The sequence below is a fragment of the Capra hircus genome, chromosome 16, assembly GCF_001704415.2.
Source record: "Capra hircus breed San Clemente chromosome 16, ASM170441v1, whole genome shotgun sequence".
NCBI lineage: Eukaryota > Metazoa > Chordata > Mammalia > Artiodactyla > Bovidae > Capra > Capra hircus.
Genome location: NC_030823.1, coordinates 48,097,324 through 48,107,367, shown reverse-complemented (window position 1 = coordinate 48,107,367; position 10,044 = coordinate 48,097,324).

The following is a 10,044-nucleotide window of genomic DNA, read 5'->3' as shown; positions in this document are numbered from 1 at the left end:
CCCTTCCATCCATCCCTGAGGCTGGCTGGCAGGAGGAAGGCCAGCAGGGGCCTGAGCAGGGTGGAGCTCATCCAGGCCCCGCCCACTGAACCTCCTGGCAGGGGGTGTTCCACACCAGGAGGGAGGGGCAGTTCCTTCCTTTAACCTCCAAGGTGACCTACAGGGCCTCCGGCCTCTGGCAGCTGGAAGGGGGCCTCTGGCAGCTGGAAGGGCCGTCCTGAGCAGGGCATCTGCAGGACAGTGCCGGGCCAGGCTCAGTGTGAGAGGCATGATCATGGGGGGGAGGGGTCACCAGAGATCAGGCCCAGCTCCTCCCCCTTGGACAGGTGGAATCTAACTCCCTACTGTTTTCTTGGAGCTGCTGGGGGGCAATCTGGTGACCAGGGTGAAGAGGCAAGGGTGTGTGTGGTGTGCACGCACATGTGTGCACCCTTGGCAGAGGTGGGTGGACTGCGTCACTGTGTAAGCCCTGCAGCACCCCTGCCCCTTCTCTTCCCAACTCTCAGGTGGGCAGGCCAGCCCCCGCCCATCCTTTTCCAGGCACGTTTTTGGTATGATGGAAAAGCTCCGAGGCATGTCCTCGGTTACTGACCTGGGGTCTGCAACCTTAGCTGGTTTCCTTCTGCAAAGTGGACGCAGGTCCTGACATGGGACCCCTGTCTGTGCCACACACCCCCACCCACTCCCACAGTTGCCACCCGTCCTCCTGGTCACTGGAACCCAGTGAACTTGAAGGCTGACCCCGAGATCTTCTGAAACCGTGAAGGGCTTCACATCTTTTCAACCAGATAAATTCTGGTATTTCTGGGGCCTGTTGCCAAGTCAAGTGGAATCTTATGTTGTATTCTGTCTACTAGTGGCATTGAAGAACTATATATTTGTACAGCTTTTACGTGTCTCCTATCATCTCTATGATTTCACAGCCCACTTTGCCGAAGTCTTAAATCCTGCTCATCTGTCTCCTGCCTTTTTCCTTTCCCGCAGGCCCAACACCGCTTACTTCTTTGTCTAAGCCAGGGCCATGTCCTGGGGTCTCCCAGGCTCTGCTGGGGGTCAGGAGGAGCGAGTGATGATCTGATTCTCCACCTTTGAGGGAATATATTCATTCTTCCCACAAGGGTTATTGGGCCTGACCCAAATCCATCTGAGTGGCCCAGCATGACTCAAGCCAAGCCTCCGCCCCAGTCCTAGGAAGGACACAGGCTGTCACTTCAGGGCTGTGGAGACCAGTAATGGGGGAGGGGAGGCAGGAGCCCAGAGAGGGGACAAGGAGCCCAGGGTGGCCTCCTGGGGCGGAGACCTGGAATCCATTGCCTGCCCAGCTCGGCAGGGGCGGAGACCCGGACTCCATCGCCTGCCCAGCTCGCAGCCTGCCCAGCTCGCAGAAGACCCTTGGCACGCAGTCAGCATCAAGAAAGCGCCTCCCCTGTATCTGGTTTCTAGGAACTTTCATCGAAAGAGGTGCGGAGGGATGGGATGGGGAGGGAGGCAGGAGGGGTGTTCAGGACAGGGGACACTCGTACACCCATGGCTGATTCATGTCAATGTCTGGCAAAAAGCACTACAATATTGTAAAGTAATTAGCCTCCAATTCAACTAATTTTTTTTAAAAAAAGAAAGGGGTGCCTTCATCTCACCCAAACACCTGGGCACATTTTCTGATGTTAAAGTCCTTGTGTGGCTTTTTTCTATTTGCTGTAGGTAAATTCATGTATTTATTTTGGCTGTGCTCTGCAGCATGTGGGATGTCAGTTCCCCGACCGGGGTCCCCTGCCGTGGGAGCACGGAGTCCTAACCACTGGGCCACCAGGGCAGTCCCCGCCTTGGGTTTCCATCAAGTCCAGGTCCCTTTGGATCAAGTGGATGTTTTGTTTTTTTTTTTTTTTATATATTTTTGAGCAGCTAGTATTTTACTTAGCCTTTCTGCATACACGTCTGTAAACTTCTTTTCTCGCATCGACCTCACCTGTTGGAGAAGCCGGTTGGTACTGGCCTCCTGAAATGAGTTGAGTCATTTCCTCTATTTAGTATTTCTGGAACAACTCACATCAGACAAGTTCATGTCTCAGGGGTCTGGCCCAGCCCCTCCACCAACATAGGATCCAGCCCTCCTGGGGTGGTGACAGGGTAGGGGGAAGGGGTGGGAGTGGGGGCGTGGCGCTGTGACAGCTATTTGCATTTACTTAAATTACTGGTTTATTCAAGTTTTTTGTTTCCACTTACACTGTTTCTGGTAGTTTATATTTTCCTGAAATGTATCCTTTTTTTTTTAAGTTTTCAAAGTTATTGGTACTAGTTGTTCATCATATTCCTTTTTATATCTGACTCTCTGTGTCTATAGTTAACTTTCCCACCCTCTGTATTTTTTTCTTGCTTAATGTTTAAAAAAATATTATCAACCGTGTTAAATTTTCTTCTTTATTACTGTTCAAAGAAGAAATTTGTGTTAAATGTTCCATTATTTTCTGTTGGTTGAGTATGAAGTTTATAGACCTAAATATAGATGTGTATATGTACAAATATAAATAAGTGAATATAGGCATATATATAGCATGTGTATAAAGATAATTAAAATGTTATCATTGCTGTCTTGCTTTTGTATTAATAAATAGCACATTGAAAATCACCAGTTTAATTACTTCCATCTGTTAAACCCACCACTGCTTTATGAGTCTCTGAGCCTCTATGTTTCATGCATGCATACGAAGATATTTACATACAGTCACGTATTATGCTTCGCACACACCGTTTTAAAATATCAAAACTCATCGTCCAGCTTTTGGTTTACTTTGGATGTTTCTATTTCTCTCCTTTCAGGTACGTGTTTTATCAATAAAATGTTGACGAATGTTTAATGCAGTCTAGGGGCCTGACTGTGATCGTCTGTAACCATTTCAATTAGGCTTCCACCTACTTTCCTGTTCTGCTTGACTCTTCCGCCTTCCCTGCCTTCCACCAGAGAGATGACATTTCCTCCAGTTTAGATGACATTTCCTTCCTATTAGTACTTCTGTGGAGGTCACAGTACCTTATCAAGTCCGGTCTACTTGAGGGTTTGGCTGCCTTTGACCAGAGAAAAAGCTGGCTTAAAACTCAACATTCAGAAAACTAATATCATGGCATCTGGTCCCAACACTTTCATGGCAAATAGATGGGGAAAAAATGAAAACAATGGCAGATTTTATTTTCTTGGGTTCCAAAATCACTGTGGATGGTGACTGCAGGCATGAAATTAAAAAACACTTGCTCCTTGGAAGAAAAGCTATGACAAACCTAGACAGCATATTAAAAAGCAAAGGCATCACTTTCCTGACAAAGGTCCATCTAGTCAAAGCTATGGTTTTTCCGGTAGTCATGTATAGATGTGAGAATTGGACCATAAGAAGGCTGGGCACCAAAGAATTGATACTTTCAAGCTGTAATGCTGGAGAAGATTCTTAAGAGTCCCTTGGACAGCAAGATAAACTAGTCAGTCCTAAAGGAAATCAACCCCAAATATTCACGGGAAGGACTGACACTGAAGCTGAAGCACCAATACTTTGGCCACCAGGCGCAAAGAGACAACTCATTGGAAAAGACCCTGATCCTGGGAAAGACTGAAGACAAAAGGAGAAGAGGGTAGCAGAGGATGAGATGGTTGGATAGCATCACCAACTCAATGGACGTGAATTTGAGCAAACTCCTGGAAATAGTGGAGGACAGGGAAGGAAGCATGACATGCTGCAGTCCATGGGGTCAAAGAATCAGACACAACTTGGCGAGTGAACAAGACCAGCGTCTCTCCCTTCCTCTGCTCCACCTTGCCTGGCTTCCTGGTGCCTGTTTTCATTCTCTCTTACACTCTAGGTCGGGGGTCGGTTGCAAAAAGAGTCGGACACAATTTAGCGACTAAACAACAAATCACTAGGTCATATAAGAAACGTAACGATTATCTCAGGCATTCCATTCTTAATGGAAAACTTCCTCTGAATGTAATTTCAAGTGGCGGTTCTCACATGGTGCCCACTGAGGCTGTGGACACCCAGGAATAATGTCCACTTTTCTTCTCAAGGACAGTTTCGCAGGACACACAATTGAAGGCCATGAAATTCAAGTTTCAACATCTTTTCTTCGACACTCTGAAACTGAGATCACCACCTTCTCGCTTCAGTGTTTTCACTGGAGCGTCTGCTGTCATGTCTGCTGTTCGCTTTTTCTGGGCATTTTTAGAATGTCTCTTTGTTACTAGTATTCTTTAAATTCCTTAGACAATGGCTTTAAAATGTTTTAAATTTTATTTCCAATATGAGCACTTTTGGTCTGAGATCATCCAACTTGGACCTGAGAGCTTGGTGTTTTGTGTCAATGGTTTTTCCCTTCTTTTTCTAGGGCTTCAGAAGTGCTAACACTTCCCTCATCCTTCTCCACGAACCTTTCCTTTGTATCTTCTCTCTCTCTGCCTCCCTGATGCCTACTGGGAGGGTCCTGAGCTGGAAAACCTGGTATTTGACTAGATTCCTGCCACCCTCCCCACCCCCTACCCCGGCAACTCCAGCCTCCACACGCTCCACGCCCAGTCCTGATGATGGTCCTTGACCTGCATCCCATTATCCCTGCACTGTCCCTGACACTTTCTGGGATATGGATTCTATTTATGTACCTCAAAGTCTTAAAACAGTGGCCCATTAACTCGGTTTCATCTGCTACTGCTTGTCCACTCGCTGTCCGTCTAAGGGGACAGGGTTTACGAGAACCCACCCTGCTTTGCCCCATGAGATTCTTTGCGCCTGGAGCAATCAGCTACCTGGGCTCATGCTGGAGGGGAGAGGGGGCTCCAGCCCGGACCTAAGTGTCCAGCGTGACAATCTGGGTCCAACCATCTCCGCTGGCTCTACCCTAAAGACAGGGCAGGGGAGGAGTGGTGGACACCCAAGCTGCCCTTAGCAGCACCCTGCCCTCCTCCCCTGGGGGCCACACGTCCCATATACAGGCTGTTGCCAGCATTTGGAGGGTATCTGGGCTCCATGCCCTGAAGAGCACCGGGGACCAGGATAAACCCTGACTGCTTGCGTGGCACCCAGGGAGGCCCAGGGGCCTCATGGGCCTCTGTGGTCAGGCCACTCATGCCGGTGGTCCCAGGAGGCCACCACACGGAGCCCGTACAAAGCAGCAAGCACACAGGCCTCAAGGAAGTAGCTGCTCCTTTCTTAACTTACTGGGTTTCACAGGGTACCGAAGCCCCACCCAGAGGCCTGAGTCAAGGCCTCCCAGGTCGGGCAGCAGGCAGGCAGCCCTTCAGTGCCCAGGGTCTGGCTGCCCATAAATACCTTCCATAAATATGGCCCGGCCTAGCACCAGCATCTGTTTCCAGGTAAACAGACTGAACTGCAGCAGTCCCAGGCCTAGCACCAGAAGAACTTGCTCCAAGGAACGGCCCCAGGCCCGCACCTGCCCCCACACCTGCCTGCAGTCTCACCCCAGGGGCATGGCAGGTGCGGCTTCCTCCACACTACGATCCTCAGGGCGGGCCAGGCAAGGCCTCCATCCTCCTGGTCAGAAGATCCTTGCAGAGTGGAAGGCTGCGCCACTGTCCACAGGCCTCGGAGACCAGGGTGGGGCCGGAGTCCTGGCCCCCGCACGTCCCTCCTCAGTGGACACCAAAGCCCCCAGGTCCCCTCAGTGGCCCCTGGGAGCCAAGCCTCAGCGGGGGCTGCCCCTGAGCTAGTGCTTCTCTAGGCTGCTGCTGAGCCCAGGTCTGGTGGGAGGCTGGTTGTAGGGCCACTGCAGGGGCAGGAAAGAAGTAGGTCAGCCCTGGGGTGGGCGGAAACTCTCCAAGGCTTTTGAGTCCTGGGCTCAGGCTTCCTGCCACCCCTCCTGTCCTTCCAGCTCCAGCCTTGACTCATCTCTGAGGTCCAGGTTTTAAAACCCCCGCCACCCTGGGGGCCCAGATTACATGCAAGAGCTGGATCCCCCTCCCTCCTCTGGCCTTAGTCTGCAGGTAAGGGGCTGTAACGCCAGCAAGTGCCACCCTCCTGGCAACACAGGGATGCCCCCGGCCCGCCTACCTGGGCCCAGGGCTGGAGATGGGCTCTCCGGGAGCTGGGAGGGTCCACCTGCAGGCAGACAGACACGCTGGTGCCCCTCCCTCAGGTGGGCAGCAGTCACGGGGCAGTGAGGCTGCAGGGACCCCCACTCTCTCCCTGCACAGCATCTCCCCGCCAACGTACAGGGTGGGGAGGCAGGACTTAGGACTGGATGAAGAGGGGCTTCACTACAGGCCCTGTGGGGTCCACTCCAGGGCAGGGGCAGTGAGGCCCTTCTTGTTCTCCTTCCCAGCAGGGCTCAGGCAGGGGCACCCCCAGTTCCTGACGCCCCCCACCCCAGGGTAAACGTCACAGCCACCTAGAATGCCTCTGGTGCAGTACCAAACCTGACAACCAGGTGCCGCTGTGAGCATCATTCGTCCCAGCACCAGCCCCACAAGTTTCAGTCTCCACCTACTCAACCCCCTCCTCTTCAGGAGGTGGGGTCCCTCCCCTAAAAGCGCCTAGGGACCAGGGCTGCCTTGGGGAGGCTCAACAAGATGCACTCACAATATAAGACCATGTCTGGGGTCCCCAGGTCAAGGATCCCAGCCTGGAATCTCCACTCGCAGCCTGGCTTCCCCCATCACGCTATCTCAAGGCCTGCCTGGCACAGGCCCCAAGCCGGCCTCTGGTCTCCCCTGGTAGACACAATGCTTCCCAGGAACAGGCTGGGCCTGGGCGAGGTGACCAGGGCACACCAGAGGGGCAGAGGTGGCCAGAGGAGCAGGGGCACTCCAAGCGCTGCCTGCAGAAAGCAGGCTCCCCCAGTGTTTCGGGGGCTGAGGGGCCATGGTGCCATCACCACCCCCGACCCTGCCCGTGGCCGTGCACAGAAGCGCACACACACACACACACGCTGGGAGACAGGTGCTAGCATGCAGACTGGAGCACGTGCTGCGTGCCTAATCTCTAAATCGTGTCTGACTTTTCGCGACCCCATGGACTTCAGCTCGGCAGGATCCTCTGTCCATGGGATTCTCCAGGCAGGAATACTGGAGTGTGTTGCCATGCCCTCCTCCAGGGGATCTTCCCAACCCAGGGACTGAACCCGCTTCTTTTATGTCTCCTGCATTGGCAGATGGGTTCATCACTAGCGCCAGCTGGGAAGACTGGAGCACACACCTGTGCTACTGCACACACGCACCCTTGGGTAGGTACACTGTCATGCCCTGGTTCACACACACAGGGTGAGGAAGGGATGGCGGGGGGCTGTGTCAGCGCCCACCCACACTGGTTCACCCAGCCCTGCCCAAGGGGTCTCCACCCTCTGCAGTTTGAGCCCACGCCTGCCGCTCCTGGGTTGGCTGTATGCTGAGTCCCATCCACGGTCCAGGGGCTGGAAGGTCCACACTTTGTTCAGCAGAGGCCAGGCAGACACCATGGGCATCGCACTCAGATGGTGACATTCATGCCACTCACCTGACCCCACGAGCACCCTGTCCCCCTCTCTCCCCCGCCCCCAACCAGGAGCCCGACTCACCCTGCCGGCACGTGGGCCCTGTGTAGCCGTCCACGCAGAGGCACTGCCCGTTGACAGGGTCGCAGTCGGCTCCACCCCCACAGGAGCAGTGCAGAGCACAGCCCGGCCCGAAGAAGCCCCTCCTGCAGCCTGTGGGTGGGGTGGAAGTGGTGGGAGGGACAGGCCTGAGTGCCACTCCGGTCCACCAGGGGCTGGGACCGCAGGCCTCAGGATACCCGCAGGGAGCATGCAGGAGCAAAGACCTCAAGCCTTAGATTTGTCCTGTGTGAGCCCTCATGTGGGAAAGTGCTGGGCGCCGGGCACTGGCCCAGAATCTCTTCCCCATATTCCCACCAGCCCCCAGGCCGGCGAAGGGGAGCTGGCGGTCAGGGAGGCTCCCAGGGGCAAGACGGCCAAGAGCCCTGAGGAGGAGATACAGAGCCCACGCAGGCCAGCTGGCCCATCTGGGAGGTTTCCTTCCCACCTCACCAGGGGCCCCTCCCCAGGACCAAAGCCCCCACACCCCAGAGAGAGGCCCCCCAGGGACTCAGGGGGAAGCTGTAAGGCAGGACGGGCCTCGACAACTCTGAGCAGGAACCCTGGTGCTGGGCTCTCTGTGAGCCGCTGCGCCAGCAGACGGACCGGGCAGGAGGACGCAGTGCCCAGGCCAGGACGTGACACAGGTGGGCTCCAGAAACACAGTCGATTCTACCAACAGAGACCCACACCCCTGCCCCCACCAAGCGGTACCCCTGACTCACCCAGGTCACAGGTGGTCCCTGTGCGCCCAGGGGGGCACAGACAGTGGCCGGTGAGGGGGTCACAGGGCACCCCAAGCTCGCAGTCACATTGCTGGCCACAGCCCTCTCCGAACGAGCCCGGCTCACACCCTGGAAGGGGCACTAGTCAGCATCCTTTGTCCCGAGCCCAGGGCAAGGGGACCAGGTGGGAGTGCGTGGGGGCACGGACACTCACCCCACTCGCAGAACTGGCCATGGAGGCCAGCAGGGCAGAGGCACCGGCCGCTGACGGGGTCGCAGGGGGCGCCATGCTGACACTGGCACGTCTGCTGGCAGCCAGCCCCATGGAAGCCGGGGGGACAGGCTGAGGGAGACCCGGGTCGGAGCCCCTGACTCAGTTTGCCCAGAGAGAGCACAGGACGGGCTTGGGGCTGGCACCCGCTTCCTCCCCCCCAGGCCCAGAGCCCGCCCTTGTGGCCCTCTGCCCCGAAGCTGGGTCAGGCCTCATAGCATTGGGCCACCACAAGGAGTGACGTGGAAAGCGGAGGAGTGCGCGCCCAGGGGTGCAGCGGCCTGACCCTACAACTCACGGTGCTCGCAGGCCTGGCCATAGAAGCCGGGGCTGCAGCGACAGGCCCCCGACGTGGGCTCACAGGTCCCGTGGTTGTGGCAGGAGCACTCGAGGCTGCAGGCAGCACCATAGCGCCCAGCGGGGCAGGCTGGGGAGGGGCCAGGGGGTCAGCCTGCTGTCACAGGACAGCAGGGGCACTAGCCTCACCCAGGTGACCCTGGGAGCCTCATCCGGCCCTCCGGCAGCCGGGTGCCTCCCCACGATCGCCCCTAAGCTATGGACCTCCTCCCGCACCCAGCCCCTGCCACACCAGGCATGGCCTCACCCACTGTGGGCAGCAACTCTCCACCTCACACACGCCGCCGCCCCCAGGCTGGCCTGGACTCACCCAGCTCGCAGTGTGGCCCTGTCCAGCCCAGGCCACAGGAACAGCTGCCGTTGGTGGCGTGACACAGGCCCCCATTCCTGCAGGAGCACGCATGCTCACAGTTCACACCAAACTGATTCTGGGGGCAGCCTAGGGACGAAGCGGGCCTGCTCAGAGCTCTGGTCCAGAGCCAGACACACTCCAGGACACTCCCACATGATCCAACAGTCATTCAACAAACACTTCCTCCCCGCCCCCTCCGCACCCCCAGGCACACACGTGCCAGGAAGCTGCACCAACCACATCCTGCCAGTTCATCCATCTTCCTCAGAGGCCAGAACTGAGCCAGCGCTGACAGTAACACAGGAGGAAAGGGACCAGGGCCCTCCAGGGCATGGGAGTGCCTGCCCACCAGGCGGGAGGGGGTCAGGGAAGTCTTCCTGGGGAGGAGGCACCCTCCAGGTTCGGAGGAGGCTGGGCAGCCCCACACGCCAGGTGGTGCTTTCAGACTCTGACCCCTAGCTGCTGTTCTCCCCTGGAGGTGTGGCCTGGATAGAGTCAGGATTCAGGACCTGGGGGAGTGGGACCAGCCCCTTGAAAAGGACCAGAGGGAGCAGAGGGCTCAGACCTACCAGGGTGTGGGGTCAGACCAAGCAGTGTGGGCACGGCCTGAGGACCTGCTTACCATCATGAGCACAAACCCCACGATGGTCCCAGGGGCCACTCTCGTTGCCCCACCATCACCTGTGCTCCGGGCCTCCCTCTCCGTGGGTTCCCAGCTGCTGGGCCCAGCAGGAAGGGCCAGCAGGACCCCGTTCCAGGAGGACATCAGCCAAGAGGCT